General features: G+C 43.3%; 1 protein-coding gene across 1 annotated transcript in view; it reads right to left on the minus strand.

Moving 5' to 3' along the window:
- The window catches only part of SPMIP9 (sperm microtubule inner protein 9), a 62,402-nt gene that overhangs the window by 34,231 nt on the left and 10,876 nt on the right, over window positions 1–17,295 (minus strand). The window lies entirely within an intron of this gene.

Raw genomic sequence — 17,295 nt, forward strand, 5'->3', positions numbered from 1 at the left:
AATTCTCTTTGATCTATAGTTTTATCTCAGTTTCAATCAAAATTCAAGCAAAGGTTTTTATAAAAATCAATAAGCTGATTCTAAATTTATATGGAAGGGCAAAGGAACCAAAATAACCAAAATAATTTTTAAAAACAACAAAGTTGGAGGATTCACACTACTAGATTTCCAGACTCATTGTAAAGCTACAGTAATCAAGATACACCAATGGAACCAAAGTGAATACAGAAGTGGATGCACACATATATAGTCCACTGATTTTCTACAAAGGTGCAAAGGCAATTCAATGGAAAAAGACTTTTAACAAATGAGACTGAAATAATCGGACATCCCAATAAAAAAAAAAGTCAATCTATACCTTGCACCCTATGCAAAAATTAACTCAGAATGGATCATAGACCTGAAAGCAAAATTTAAACTATAAAACTTCCAGAAAAAAATAGAGGAGGAAACCTTTGTGACTTTGGGATAGGTAAAGAGTTTTTAGATATGACACTGAAAGCACTACGCACACGGTGGAATTGTTTTGTTTCTTGATTGTGGTGCTGGTTACACCTCTACATGTGTTTGTCAAAACTCACAGAACTGTAACTAAAAATGGTGAATTGAATGTAAGTTGTAACGCAATAAAAAAGTTAAATGTAAAAAAAAAAATGTCTGACATGTAAATACCAGAGCTGTGTAAACACGAAGTTTATTAGGAAATTATTATCCCGTAGGTGACAAATGGAGTGGCCTTGGCTGGATCTGGAGGCAGAGACAACTAGGAAGAGGCTGCAAATGGTGAAACACAACAAATTGGGAAGGGCTTGACACAGCCAAAGTAGGAGCTGAGGGAGAGACAACCAAACACACACCAGTGTGAGAATCAGAGAGGAGAGAGGCATAGACTTGAGAGAGGAGACAGTGGGGCTGCCACACTGGGGCAACAGCACTGCAGGAGGGTGGTGACACAAGCTTGGTTGGTGGTAACTGTTGATGGAGGGGCACCCAGGGCAAACATGGGTAGAGATCAGTCAACAGATCACTGTGTACTGAGCCCAGCATGTCACCCTTATGCTGGGATGTGATGGAAAGAACACGGAACCAGGAATCGGGACATCTGGGTTCCAGCTGTGTGACCTGTGAAGCCAGACGAGCCCCAGATGTCACATCTGTCGTGAGGATTTGGAATGATGAATCTCAAGTCTCATCTATGTCTAACAATCTCTTGGTTACGTAATTTACAACCTAAAATGAGTCCCATTGGAACATACGTTTACAAAGTCTTTACAATTTATAAAGCACTCTTAGCACCAAACTCATTCACCCCTCAAGGCCACAGGGAGTGTATGTGGTTATTCCTCTTTTACACATGAGGAAACTGCTCTCAGAGAGGTGAAACAGTTGCTTAAAGTCACTCAAGTCCAATGGCCTTTTGGCCTTGCCATCCCACGCAAGGGACAGAGCGGCCATGACTGGTTGGGGAGATGGCGTTGGGCTGAGGGCCAGTCAGAAAAGCTCATTCCTGGAGTGAGCTACAGTGAGGAGGGTGCTGCAAGTGTGTAAACAACTCTTCATCTACATTCTAGCCTTTGCTTATGGAAGCACTACTTCCAGGTCACAGGTTTGTAAATACTTGTGATAGTAGGTGTGGCAGGCTAAATAATGGCCCTTCAAAGTTACTGGTGTCCTAACCCCCAGAACCTGGGAATACGCTACTTTAGGCTGTAAAGGAGATTTTGCACACGTGATTAAGTTAAGGATCTCAAGGTGAGAGATTGTCCTGGATTAGCTGGGTGGGCCCAATGTAATCACAAGGGTCTTTGTAAGAGGCAAGAGGGTCAGAGTCAGAGAAGGAGATGTGACAACAGAAGTGGAGGTTGAAGTGATGTGCATTGAAGATGGAAGGAAGGGACCACAAGCCTAGGAATGCAGGCAGCCTCTAGAAGCTGGAAAAGGCAAGGAAATGGATTCTATCTTTTCTTTTTTTTAATCATTTCCGCACATTTAAAATAGGCAAAATGTGAACACACACGCACAAATAGAAATCTCTGTGCATATCTCAATCAATATAGTCCATCTGTCCCATAACAAAACGATCATAATTTTGCTGTGTTTAGCAGATACTGTTTAACACAAAAAAATGGTTACACTTTCCCTCCAGAACCCCCCATAAATTGGGAACAAAGAAACTTACAATCCTTTTTTACCCAGAACTGTGTTCAAACGAAAAATGCTGGGGGTAACTTTTATTAACGTGAACTCATTTCACGGTTGAGTTGAGAAAAATACAGGGTTTAAAATTCTCTTGGAGGTTTTGATTATTATATCCATTCTGCTCCAATTTCAAATTTGCCACCCTTATCTCCATAAATACACTTAGACTTCTCAGGTGCAGAATTTTGATTCAGAAAAACCACTCTTGGTTCTCTGAAAACAAGTATTGAAATATCTTAGGAGTTTGCAAAAAGGGAGTAAAGCTTCCTTTTTTATTTTGACAATTTGTTTAACATTTGTTTTAACCCAGCTCTGGCTTTGAGCATGATCTACTGCTCCATTGCCCTAAGCGTGAGGTTAGGGATCATTCCAGAATGTGTTAACAGACAGTGACATCATCTGGAAGCAAGAAATGGCTCTCAGGTTACCATATAAATTGACTTAAGCTTTGGAGAGGATTACAGGGCAGACCTGGGCTAAGTGTGGAGATGCCATTACAGCTAAATCAAAGGTAACTGTGAGGTCTGGCAGGCACCTGTCAACAGGTAAGGGAAGGAGGAGCCCAAGAAGGAGTCTTGAGTCAGGATTACATTCTCCAAGCTTTATTTTTATTTCAGGTTAAAGGGTCAGACCAAAAAGCCATTCGCAGTGGTCTTTATTTATGGTTCTCAGAGGACCCGCTGGTGAAGCGTCCTGAAGAAGAAGGATGGCTCAGGTGGGATCTCAGTTTCCCCACCTGGCTGATGACAGACTGAGGGCCTCCCGCTCTGTGAAAGCCCAGGTTTTCACGAATGTGCATTAATGTTTGCAGGCACAACACGAGTGCTCATCCTCTGTTATCTCCCGTGCACTGAGAGCTGTGTGCTTTCCCTCCCTGCTCACTGCTCAGCCACCTGGAAAGACCTGTTTCCACCACCTGTCGTTGGCCTTTGAAGGACAGGTAAGGAGATAGAAGCATCCCCGGCTGGCAAGCTTGGCTAGGGGAGATTTCCACACACTCCTCAAATGCTCAAAAATCAGGACAAATGTTTGATTCCATCCTTCTCTTGGTGCAAGAATAAGTCTCCATTCTCTGGAGAGGTTATCTTCCCCAACCAAGTGCGGAGCTTAGGGGAAATGGCCAGAGAGGAGCAGAGGAACGAGACCCCTGCCTCGTGCCCCACCCTGTTCTTCTGGGCCACCTCTATGTTCTTCTTGTCCTTTCCCATTCAGTGTGGATCCCTCACCCTCCCCAATCTGATCTCACGGTCTGCTGTTTCACTTGCAGCTGACACTGTGGGGTGGCAGACGGAGAATGGCTAACACGGAGAGGCATGGAGGGTGGGGGTGATGTCTTCTTTGCTAGCTGAAAGCTGCAGGACTTGAGACGAGCTCCTCATCCTCTGGGAGCTGGATTCCTCCCCTTGAAGCGGGATTGATCATGCCTGCCTCCAATGCAGTGTGGTTAAAAAAATACCTTCTCTCCAACTCATTGCCTGGCTGTCTCATTCTCATCCTTCAGAGAGGCCTGCCCTTGCCCACTCTATCCAGAGTAGCCCTCACCTCACCTCCCTCCTCACCCCTCCCCCAGCCAAAGCGAAGGGACCTTGTCTGTCTTGTTCCAGGAACCCGGCCCACAGAAACAGCTGGATGAATATATATTGAATGATGCCGGCTTAGCCAGCCTGATGGGCTGCATCATCCCAGACAGTCAGAGGGGGTCAGATCACAGGCATGTAACCCTCCCATCCAACATATTTTACTACAAAAAGAGAAGTTGCCTTAATATTCAATTAATGGCACTAAACGGGTAGAGTGGAGAAGGGGTGATCTGCTCTTACTGGAAGAGACCAAGTTCGGCAAAAATATGAGGAACTGAGTCCCAAGCATTCTCCTACTTTTCTCAAGAGACTGAGAGCTCCCTGGGGGCAGGTGATGGCTTGTTCACCTCTGTATTCCTGCATCTGGCAGAGTTCCTGCATCCAGGTGGTGGTAAGCAAAATGATAGGCAAATCATTTTCACATAAATGAACCAAATGACTTTTTAAATGTCTTTGTAAGTGCAGATAAATAAAAGAAATATTGCCCCCTTTATTACCTCCTCTGCAGGGAGAGCTGTGTGCTCTCCCTCCCTCCTCCCTCCTTGGCCACCTGGAAAGACCTGTTTCTACCACTCATCATTGGCCTTTGAAGGACTGGTGAGTAGGTACAAGCATCCCTGAATGGCAAGCTTGGGTCTGGAAGATTCTCACATTCCATCAGGCAGCTAAACTCTACTAAGGTATTAACTGATGACTGATGAGCTAGTTAGTAATAAAGTATACCATTCCAAAAGACGTTCCCATTTAGTCTGATGATTCTTGACAATATGAGATATTTAGCATGCAAAAACAACAAAGTTATAGTGGACAAATGAGTGGAAGTGATATTCTGGAACAGTGAGTAGCCCTGAGAATCCAGTTTTAAACATTTTCATCACCCCCAAAACGAAACTGCAGGGGCCAGCCTGCTGGTGTAGTGGTTAAGTTCGCACACTCCGCTTCAGCGCCCTGGGGTTCGCAGGTTCAGATCTCGGGCGCAGACCTATCACCACTCATCAAGCCATGCTGTGGTGGCATCCCACATAAAATAGAGGAAGACTGGCACAGATGTTAGCTCAGCAACAATCTTCCTCAAGCAAAAAGAAGAAGATTGGCAACAGATGTTAGCTCAAGGCCAATCTTCCTCACAAAAAAAAAAGAGAGAGAAAAAAGAAACTCCATAGCCATTAGCAGTCACTCCCCATTCTCCATATCCCTGGCCCTGGCAACCACTAATCCACTCTCTCTCTCTGTGGATTTGTCTATTCTGGACATTCCATGTAATAGGAATCTGACAATATGTGGTCTTTTGTAAGTGGCTCCTTAACGTCATGTTTTCAAGGTTCATCCATGTTGTAGCACATAATGCATTTCATTCCTACTTATTCCCAAATAATATTCCTCTGTATTGCTATACCACTGTTTATTCATTTATCAGTTAAGGACACTTGGCTTGTTTCCCCTTTCCGGCTATCCCTCTGAATTCTGAAGACACTTCTACGTATCTCCCCACATTGTCCAGTTATTAACGCAGTCTGATACAACCCTTTGCGTGTGACCTTTAACTTTCACTCTACTATCTTTCACAATACCCTCTCCATTCTTAGTGCTGAAGTTTTGTGATGGTGCCTTGGTGTGTCATTTGTCATTTACTGTCCTGGCCTCTCAACGGACCCTTCTAATTTAGATACCTGAGGCTTCAAAACCAGGACATTTTCTTGTATTATTTCTTTATAGTTTCTTTCTTTCCATTTTCTTGACCACTTTTGGAATTCATATTATTGGATGGCTTGAATACTCTAATTTTCTAATCCTCTCCTACTTTTCATTCCTTTGTATTTTTTTTCTCATTTCTGGGAAATTTCCTCAACTTTATTTTCTAAACTTTCTGTTAAACTGATTTATGTGCGTGTGTGTTTTCATATGAAAATGGTCATCAGCATTCTAAGTGACACGTCTGAGTATTTTGTTCTAACAGTAAAATGTGAACATTACTCACTAAGCAAGCTTTGAAATAAAATTTTAAAGGATAGTTAAGAGCTAATTTTCACACATAAAGGATCTCCAATTGCAGGTTAAATTGTAGGCACCTTCTGCTGCATAATAGCCCATAATCCACTTTATGCATCATCAGTTCTCATGTGCTTGTCCTCTTACACTCGCCACTGTGTCACTTGGGTAAGTTGGCCCCTTCAGCAGAGGGCAGGAAGACACTGAGAGAGGAGCTACCATTTTTGCCTTGTCTTATACGACATTTTGTGGAAGATGACCGCAAAGCTGTAGAGTAAAATGTCCCTTAGGAATGACACGTTCTTGTAACCCTCCCTCTTGCTGACCATCCCAGAAGCCTTTCATTTTACCGGGGATGTGATAGAAATGAGGTGATTTAGTGCACACATTCTGAAGCCAGAGGGACTTGCTTCAAATACTGACCCTGCCCTTAAAAGCTCTGGGACCTTGCTCCTTAACGCCTTCTGCCTCAGTTTCCTCATCTGTAAAATGCAGTTAATCATAGAAGCCACTCATGCTGTGGTTGTGAGAGTTAGATGTGTTAATATGCGGAGAGCACCCGGAGCAGGGCCTGGCCAAGAGATCAGTAAGCCCTTCTGTATCCCCGATCCTCTGGTATTAGTTTCCTATTGCTGCTCAAAAATTTCCACAAACTCAGTGGCCCAAAACAACACAAATGTATTATCTCACAGTTCTGGGGGTCAGAAGTCCTAAAATCAAGGGGTTGGCAGGGCTACGTTCTTTCTGGGGGCTTCAGGGGAGAATTTCCTTGCCTTTTCTGGCTCCAAGAGGTTCTTGTCTGGTGTACCTTGTCTTGTGGCTCCTTCCTCCATCTTCAAAGCATGTCACTTCAACTTCTGCTTCTGATATCACATCTCTGCCTCTGATCCAACTGTCTTCCTCTTCCAAGCACCCTTGTGATCACATTGGGCCCACCCAGGTAATCCGGGACAATCTCTCACCTCAAGATCCCTAATTTAATGACCTCTGCAAAGTCCCTTTTACCACATAAGGTAACCTTCTCACAGGTTCCAGGGATCTGTGGACATCTTTGGGGGAGCCTTATTTTGCCTGCCACAGCTCTCTTGCCAGGTTGGTGGCAATGTCCCTCTGTGTTACATAATATGAGATGATACTCCAGCGCTTGGTAAATACAGTGCCCATGCCAATCAGATGATGATGTTGATAAAATGTCTTATTGCTATAAATCATATTGGTTAGTATGTCATTTAGTCCTCAAAGGCTGATAAGTAAAAGTACGATTATGTTTATCACACACATTTCATTTGTCAAAGAATTAATTCCCTATTGTTTACAACATGCAGTGCAGTTACTTTTAATGTTTGTTTTAATTTTAAGGGGAACGTATAATTTTAAAGTGCTTTGATCTTTGCAATTTCCTGAAATATACTGGCTTGTCCTGAGGCCAAATGTCATAAAGGCCAGAGAGTGAATACATACTTTTCAGAATTAATCATACTCCCTTCTGTGCTCATACCGAAAGCTGCTTGCACCTCTCTAGAGCAAAGCCACCCAAAATGAGGTCTGCCGACCAGTGCCTTCTGTGACCTGTTCCTTACTCGTCTGCAAGTAGGTAGTTGAGGAGCTTAAGCCAGAATATAGGTTAACCAGCCAGCTAATCACTCCCTTTTGTTCACTCTGTGTGTGTGTATGTATATATATCTTATGTATATAATTTGTTTTAATAGACTTTCTCAATCAAAGCAGCAGCACATTGATTTACATTCCAGCACAAGCTCCTTGTTTTATCGAGGACCAGTCCCAAACAGCTTGTGGGTCTGTTGCTTTGATTAGCATTGCTCTGCAGGACTTATTTCATTCTGCTTTGTATTGGGATTAGTTGCTGTTATTTATTTTATCCCATATATTGCTCAAGAATCTTTCCTGTGATGCTCATCATCCAGCCTGTCTCTCCCCTACACACATATGGGCACTGCTACTGCTGTGCTTGTTAGAGTTTCATGGTCAGTCTGACCACAGGGAACCTGCCCCAGGTTGGACAGTCATGAGCCCAGATGCCATCAGGCCATGCTGAGGTGGCGTCACACATAACACAACCAGAGGCACTCACAACTAGAATATACAGCTACATACCGGGGGGGCTTTGGGAAGAAGAGAAGAAGGGGGGAAAAAAAGGAAGATTGGCAACAGATGTTAGCTCAGGTGCCAATCTAAAAACAACAAAAAATGTTATTCCCTCTTTAGATTTGTGGATACTGAAATAGAAAGACCAGGGGTCGGCTCTGTGGCCGAGTGGTTAACTTTGCGCACTCCGCTGCGGTGGCCCAGGGTTCAGATCCTGGGCTGGGACATGGCACCGCTCGTCGGGCCACATTGAGGCGGTGTCCCATATCCCACAACTAGAGGAACCTGCAACTAAGATATACAACTATGTATGGGGGGTTTGGGGAGATAAAGCAGAAAAAAAAAAAAAAAAGATTGGCAATGGTTGTTAGCTCAGGTGCCAACTTAAAAAAAACAAAAATAAGGAAAGACCAGACTTCTTGCTTACATTATGTTTTGAACATCTGAAATCTAGGAATGCTGATATCTGTCATTTTCTGTAAAATATTCCTCCTGGTACCAAGATCTGATCGGCTGGTGAGGAAAAGGGAAAATGTGTTGCTCTTCTTCATCTAGTATGATCCTTGAGTGTAGTTAAAAAGACCACAAAGGCATATACACGCATGAAATCCAGTTACATAAAATTTTTTAAATATAAGTTTGCATGTGCACAGAAAAAAAGTGATCAACAAAAGAAAGAGGAGTCAGCATTGCCAGTCATCAGAGAAATGAAATTAAAACTACAATGAGATAGCACTCCACACCTGTTAGAATGGTCGAAATTAATAAGCCGGTGAGGATGTGGCGGAAATGGAGCTCTCAATACACTGCTGCCGGGAATGTGAATGGTACACCACTCTGGAAAAGAGCTGGGCAGTTTCTGAAATTTAAGCATACCCCTGCCATTCCATCCCTGGGTATTTACTCAAAAGAAAGAAAAGCCCATGTCCGTACAAAAACCTGTACATGAATGCTCACAGCAGATTTGTAATAAGCACAAACGGGAATCAGCACTATTGTCCATCAACAGGTGAGTGGATAAACAAGTGGTGGTACAGCCATACAATGGGGCGCTACTCAGAAAATAATAAAAAGGAATGAGCTATGGAGCTACTGAAACGCACAAGAACGTGGATGAATCTAAAAATAATTTTGTTGAGTGAAAGAAGCCAGACTTAAAAAAGAATACATACTATATGATTCAACTTATATAAAATTCTAGAAAATGCACACTAAGCTATAGTGACAGAAAGCTGATCAACGGGAGGCTGGGAAGGGGTCGGCAGGATGGTGGGAAGGAGGGGCTCCTGAGAAGCAGGAGGACACTTTTGAGGGTGACAATAAATTCACTATCTTGCTTGTGGTGATGGTTCTGCCAGGGCGTACATCTGTCAAAATTTATCAAACTGTACGCGTTAAGCGTGTGCAGTTGATTTTATGTCAATTACACCCGAAAAAGAGAAAAGACAGAAGAGAAAGGGTCAGAGGAAAGGGAGGAATAAGGGGAGGAGAAGCAGCAGGAGCAAGAAAAAAAAGCAGATGCAAATACCACATCCAAAACCTAGTCTCCCCCAGGCAGTCTCCCTGGGCAGCCACCCGCTCTGGTCTTGGAGTCAGGAGCCCTCCTTCTGAGGCCCAGTTCTGCCGATCACTGCCTCTGACGCCTTAGGCAAATACTTAATTAGGGTTGTTTGGAGGTTCAAGCAGGAGAGCAAACTTTTCTTCTTCTGTAAAAATCCATATAAATGTTTGCAACAGCATATGGATGGCTGTGGATACTGCTGGTGATATTCGGATTTGCTCATCAGTGGACTCAAGCTTTCCCAAACACAGTTTTGTGGTGACAGAGGATGGGTTCATCCCAGAGTCTCTGGAACCATCTGTCAGAGATTCTGCAGCCACGCTTTGTGGAAATTAAACTACTCCCACTTGATCCGGGCTAGTCCCCTACATTGCTGTGATAAGATCAGGTCACGTTTTAGTTCGCACTGCACAGAAGTGGATTTGACCAACAATGTGCAGATAGTACTGCCATTTCAGGGAATCTGTGGCACCCTTTCCCACAAAGCCCCATGAGCTGGAAAAAAAAAAGAAGCAAATAAAGTATGTTTTAGTATTCTATATCGCTCACTCGTGAGATGTGATCAGCCCAGAATTGCCAGTTACATTTTTCCACGTTTCAAATTTGTCTTTAGGACTTTTAGCCTGATTTACTTTTTGTTATTAGTATTTTTATTAACAAAAGGTGTACTATTAATGCATTCTCATAATAAAAGACCAGCCGTGAACCAAGCCTGGGTCTGCTTCCAGTCTGCTAACGCAGCCCATGAAAATACTAAACTCAATTATTGGCCACAGAGAATTTTCAGAGCCTAGGGCAGAAAGTGGTCCTGTGTCCCTTATAACAGATTCCTCATCAGCATTTTTCTCCCCATCAGCGTTTTTAAGAGACGAACATTTCTACCAAAGGATGACAGATCTACAACTGTTTCTGCATTACTTTTGAATTTTGTTCTGCATTTCGCTGCCAAGGTGGCCTCTTGGAGAACATCGCATCTTAGCCAGTCAAACACTGTTAATTTTGTCAGTTTGCTTCTTTATTTTTGTGATTTAGAGATGCTGCTTCATGAAGTCGGTTGTTTCTTCAGACATCTCTAAAGAAATGCTCTTGCCCTTAGAGAGAAAGCCAGCTTGTTTCCTCTCTCTCCCTTTCTCTCCCTCTTTCAGTGCACTAACAGCTTCCCAGGTAGAGGCAGTAGGACCACGTCAGAGGTATTGCTTAGGATTCTATTAAATAATAAACTAGTGGGGCCGGCCCGGTGGCACAGCAGTGAAGTTCACACGCTCCGCTTCTCGGAGGCCCGGGGTTCACCGGTTCAGATCCCAGGTGCGGACGTGGCACCATTTGGCAAAACCCATGCTGTGGCAGGTGTCCCATATACAAAGTAGAGGAAGATGGGCATGGATGTTAGCTCAGGGCCAGTCTTCCTCAGCAAAAAGAGGAGGATTAGGCAGCAGTTAGCTCAGGGCTAATCTTCCTAAAATAATAATAATAATAGTAATAATATAATAAACTAGTTATTATCTGTCCTAACTCCTCCCTGCATTTCTCTGCAATCTGGAGATCCTGGATCACTTGAAATCTACTTTCACACATTTGCTTGGGAAGAGAGAACCACTGGACTGCATTATCATAGTTTCTACCAGTTATTTTTTCTAGCAGTGACATTTTCCCCTTTCTACACAGGAGATTCAAGTAGTTATTTCTCCAATTCAATTAACAATTAGATTTGAATTCTGCAACCAACCACATCCAGGTCCCAGGGTTCTAGGGCTCCAAATCTCAACTAAGGCAAAGCCCTGCATTGTTGAGACTTAACTAGTTTCTTCTTATGCATTTTAACATTTATTATCTGGGATTAATCTGATTTATGCACTGGAATATATTACAAAGTACTGAGTTAACTGAGTACTGCTTTTTCATTTTGCTGTTAGTTTTTATTTAGAATCTATTTTAAAATTTAAACCTGGAATGATCTGAGCAGGAAAATGATTTCACTATCCCCCATTTTATATAAAATCTTTACAGGAAAAGGACATAGGATTTATATGGGGGGATCAAGACTGGAGAAATGGTCCAGAAGATGCAATTTTCTCAAACATCTAAACATGCCTACTTCCCACGGAAAGCCCAGGATCTGCCACGGCAGGGGCCATCACCACAAAAGCCATGATGCATATTTTGCGAGTGAAAACAGTTGAACAAAAGCAAAGTGCAACCTTCAGTACCGTCATCAACTTTAGGCCCCTTCATGGATGAGCTGGAGATGAAAAATAAACACCCCTTACCTTTCACAGAAACAGACTTTTAGCAAGCTAAGTGAACACAGCTGAGGAGCTAGGGCCTCATCAGCTCCTCTAGCTGATTAGTAACAAGACACACCAGCAGGCATTTACTCAAGAGGCCATCAGTGTTGGCCGATTGTGTGTGAGGCTCGGTGTCGGGGCAGGGGACACAGCAGTCACAGACCTTGGCCTCGAGTTAGCCAGTAGTCACGGAGAGGAGGTCATCCCCTGTGACGGCTGCCTGGACCCCACGCATCTCTCGAGGAGTGGAGCTTGGCAAGGCATGTAAAACAAGGCCCTGATCGCCTGTTCACATTGTGGATGGAGATGACCAGTGTGTGTCCTCTTGTTTGCTTTACCTCTTCTCGGATGCAGGACAGATTCTAATCCTTTACATATTTCTTAAAGAACCAGTTTTGTTTCTGAGATGTTTAAAACTTTTCATGCAGCTTTAAATCTCTGAGTATCCCCACTGGCAGCAATTATTTCTTCGGGTTATAGAGAAGTCAGCTGGACATGAGATTTATTTGAGTGCCTAGCTCACCAACCCCAAATTGAGGGGGAATTTCCCTAAAACCTATCTATTTTTAAAATTGAAAATGACACTGTGCAGTACAGTAATCTCTAGTCTGGCTCGCAGGACTTCTGAGGAAGTAAGGTGACTGTATAAAGGGCAGCCAGGTGCAATTGGAGGAGCCAGCTTGCATTCCCTGTATTTCTTTGGTAATTTTTTTATTGAGGTAACATTGGTTTATAACATTATATAAATTTCAGGCGTAGATCATCATATTTCGATTTCTGTGTAGACTACATCATGTTCACCACCCGTAGACCATTTACCATCCATCACCGTATTTCTATAGGGCCTTTCTCTGAGGGTGCAAAGGTGCTGAAGACTAATACCAACAAGACCACAAGTCTCCCAGCTTCCCAGAAGCCAGAGGCCACATTTGCAAGAACAGTCACAATTGCAGACCTCGTCAGTTTGAGAGGTGGGGCACAGGTCATTTTGAAACTCGAACTCTTCCCCCTTGACTGGAAGCTCAGTGGTGGGGGTGGAGGGTGGCACAGCTTCCCTGTTCACATAAATAAAGCTGACTGCATCCTGCTTATAGCTTTGGGTGGCGGGACGCCTTTTAGTCCCAAAATTAAAAGAGCGAGGCTTCTGAGGCCAGAGGAATGGCAGTGGGAAAGGAAAGTGGTTGGGGTTAGGTGGGGGTGCTGGCTTTGAGGAAGCAGAAGTCAGCTGTTTCAAAGTATGGATTAGACACCTACTCCAGGTGTTCTGAAACAAGTTTCCCAAAGTACTCAGCAGTCTGCATTCCTTTCCACAGCTAAGAAAAGTGTCTCTCCTGGCTTCGGAAGAATCATAAAAAAATTGCCACTCCAACCCCCTCATCTTAATCCCTCGCCATTTGGAGAACAATAGAGAAAACGCACCTGACAAAGGTGTTGGGCAAATGCCACCGCAGTTCCTCTGCGCTTTGTGAAGAGCATGGTGGGAACTTTATCTCCGTTCTTCCTTCAAGTTTCGAGGCGCAGATCAAGGCAAGCCCCTGACTCGTGTTTCTTTTGGAAATGCATAAAGCCAGTGGAATCACCTGAGGCTGGTACCTCTAGCCCCAGTCCCCCCACCTTTGCCCCAACACTTTCTGTAAACTCGAAGTTATTTCTCTTTTTTGGATCTAACTTTTTCGCCAGACAAGACTTGAAAATACAGTGACACTAAGAAGTATTTTCACATGCCTGGTAGGAAGGACACTGCCTATTTTGAAGTGGCTGCAATTCAGATGTTCTGTCAGACAATCACACTCAGCGAACAGTACAAAAGCATCATCCGATATACCGAACATTACAAGTCTTATCAAATGACTTTCCTCCACGTATTCTCCGTAAATTGTGTCAACGATAAAAACGGACTAATTTCAAGCAGTAAAATCTAGGAGATGTGTTCATATGGGAAAGTTCGAATCACATCTTATTCTTCTAGTAATTTTTGCAAGAGCCAACAGTGCGATGATTACGCAACAGAATAAACTGAAGATAGGAGGACCTGCCGTTCTGGCTTTTTTTCTTTCACCTGCTTGAAGCTGAGATCATCCAAAGGGAGAAAACCTGAATGACGAGCAGGAAGATGATCTTCTGTAAAGGGCTTTAATGTCCCAAAGTGAATAAATGCAAAACTTCTTCACTGGTCAGTAATAGAGACAGACACATTGTATATAATGTAGCTCACATCCGTCCAAAATGAAGCAACACGTCAGCAGTTTAATTTCCACAGTCAATATGCTATGCCTTATTGACCAGGACCCTGGTCAAACGTCAATAGTAATGTCAAAAAGTGCAGTGACATTAGGAAACTATGAGCATAGAGTCCTAATTCCCTTTGTTTTACCACCACTCCTAATACAGATTTTCCTTAAATGTCAGTGTCACTTTTAGTTTTATTAAAAAGCAAATTGTCTAAATAAGTCTCTGACAGAGGACTTAGCTTCATACCAGAAAAATGAATGAAGTCATGGGACAAGTAATTTTATTTCACGGAAAAGGCTGGAAAAATTCCAACACATAACATTTCATCAATTCAACAATCAGTTATTAAGTGTTCTTGCCTCTTCTAAAGGGACTGAGGCCTCAGCCCTGGCACCAGTGTTTCTCACCAGCACCCCTCTGCCCTGTAAGGGGTTTTGCCTCTCAGCCCCGCCTGTGGACAGCTTTGGACCGGAGTACAGACCCGGAACTCACTGAGCTCATGGGTGAGCAACAGGCCTGCTCCTTCCCCGAGTTCAGCTCCTCCCCTCTGACAGGCCACCCATGATATCCTAAGATATCAGTTACTTTTGTCCCAGCCTCCGTCATTTTTCTCAGAGCTCCTCTACCTTCCTTTCTCAATATTCACCCAGCAAATATTTATTGAGCACCTACTCTGTGCCCAGTGCTAAGCTCCATCCCTAGGGGTGAACAAAGCAGACACAGTCCCTCCCCCCTGGGGAAATCCACAGGGCAAGCCTCAACCAAATAGTCACACTAACACGTCCTAGTTCCCACCCGGGAAAGTGCCGGGAAGAAAAGGTAATATGAGACGATTATAAAGGAGCCCCCATCTACCCTGGGAGGAAGGGGAGGGAAGAAGCCGGGACGCTTTTCTGAGGATGGGGCTTGGGGCTGGCATCTGAACAACAGGTAGCAATTAACTGGCTGAAAGACTGGGAAGGTGGTCCAGGCCCAGGAAGCAGAACTTGCCAAGACCCTCAGGAGGCAAGAAGTATTATTTCTCTTTTCTTTTCCTAACTCTGAGTTACCTCTTATAATTATCCCCAACAAAAGAACTTGGAAAAAAAAAAAGCGCATCTACAAGAACTGAAATTCTTGCCGCCGAGAAATGTTATCCCGAAGTAAGTTCAGGAAGGGGGGAGTTTCACAAAGAGGACACAGGGTTTGGGGAGGTGTGGTGCTGACTGCAAATTGCACCCTGGTGCTCTCTCCTTTCTTTTAGTACAAGAGCCATGCCCTGCCCACCCAGCCCCTTGTTTCAGCAGCACACAGGCCACCCAGCTTGAGACTACATTTCCCAGCTTTCTTTGCAGCCAGGTGTGCCCACGTGACTAAGTTCCAAGGGGATTTAAGTGGAAACGAATGTTGCTCCCTTTAAGGGAAATTGCTTGTCTTCCACTTCTTCTCCGTCCCCTGTCCCATGTTCTTTTCTAACAGAGAAAGTGCCTGGGTCAGTGGGAAGCCTCTGGCGCAGAGGCACGTCCCACATCAGGTCTGCTCCACCGGAGAGAAGGAGTCCACTGTAATCTTGTATTTGAGGGTCTCTTTGAAAGTTAACTTGTCCCCTGATTAATACCGGAGTAGCTATCTTATTCAATTGTTTTGTCTTCACAAATGCCCAACAAAGCAAAAGTCACAACCAAAGTCATAATGAAAAAGATAAAGAAATCTGATTACACAAAAATTTTGTAGATTAGCAAACACACCACAAGCCACATCAAATGCCAAATGCCAAAATTGTAAAACAGTATTTGCAACACGCGACAGACTAAATGCTAACATCACACACATTTTACTAAGTGTTTATCATCTGTCAGGCACTGTGCTGGGTGCTTTCTGAGGACTGTCCTGATTAATACTCACTATAACCTTGTGTGGTAGGTGCTACACAGCGCAATGATTAATCATGGGCTCCAAAGTCACCACTGACTCACCGTGTGGCTTTGGCCAAGTGACCTAAAATGGGGATAATAGCATTTTCTTCCTAGGATTGTTTATGAAAATTAGATGAGACAGTGTTGCTGTGAACAGTCGGGCAGGGTGTGCCCTGGATAAGTGGAACTCCTAAAGTAATGAGTAGAGCCGAAATCCAGTGCCTGTACTCCAAGCCACATGCCCTAGTGGCCGCTGGGCCCACCCGTCCCAAGGGGAGGGGTTAATGCAAGGATTCTTACAGATGCGTAACAAAAAGTCAAACAGTCCAACAAAAATGAGCAAAGGACATTGTTCACAGAAAAAGAATCCACATATGAAAAGATATACAAACTCGCTCATAATTAAAGAAATAAAAAATAAAACAACAAATGAGGTGCTTTTCATCTATCAGATTAGTAAACTTCGGTTATATCCAGTCTTGAATAAGGATGTGAGGAAACAGTCTCTCACGCTGGTGATGGGCATGTAAGTTAGCGTGAGGCTCCTTCCTACGTAGAGTTTCAGAACTTACCCTTGAATTCCAAACGAAATGATGTCTTAAATACTCAGGGTTTCTGATCCAGAACAACTACAGGGGTGTCGATAGTTAGCCAGCTGATCCTGGAAATGCGCAACCTTTGGCCAGTCAGTGGCTTGTCACTACAAACAGGTTTTCTCTGAGGTTTTCATATTTATTTTAATTTTAGTTACCAAGATATTTTTATTATTTCGGTGCGCAACAATAAGAAAAGGAGTGCTTTATTTTATGCCTTGTATTAGATTTATCTTGGCTATGGGGTGCTAAGATGCAAATTTTTTAAATAATTGCCTTTAAGCAACAAAACAAAAAAATGTTAAAATGAGTGTTTAAAAATCATTCTATATAAATCACTCACTCCCCTTGCCTCTTAACAAGAGACTACACAACATAATCTTTTATTGAAGACTCAGGGTCATCATTAGTGAATATCAATGACTCTGTCATCTGAGAACTCAACACCAAACTGTTTTATATTATCTATAAGACCAAGTAAATTAAGGGGACTATTTAATAAATGATGTTGGCACATCCAGGTGGCCTTCTGAAAGAAATAAAATTGTATCCTTATCTCACATCCAGATGAATTACAATGGATCGAAACTTTGCATATAAAAAGTGGAAATGTAAAAGTACTAGAAGAAATCACGGGCGAATTATTTTATAGTCTCAGAATGGAGAAGGCCTGACAACTCTGACACAAAATCTAGAAGCCCTTAAAGAAGATATTGGTATTTGATGATATAACAACGATACCTGCATGGTCAAAAACAAAAACAAAACAAAAAAACTGCACGGAGCTGGCCGTCAGCTGAAGCCTGTGCACCTTTCTTGAAACAACAGCTTTCCGTCACACTGGAAACTGGTTCC

This window comes from Equus przewalskii, chromosome 14, assembly GCF_037783145.1.
Source record: "Equus przewalskii isolate Varuska chromosome 14, EquPr2, whole genome shotgun sequence".
Lineage (NCBI taxonomy): Eukaryota > Metazoa > Chordata > Mammalia > Perissodactyla > Equidae > Equus > Equus przewalskii.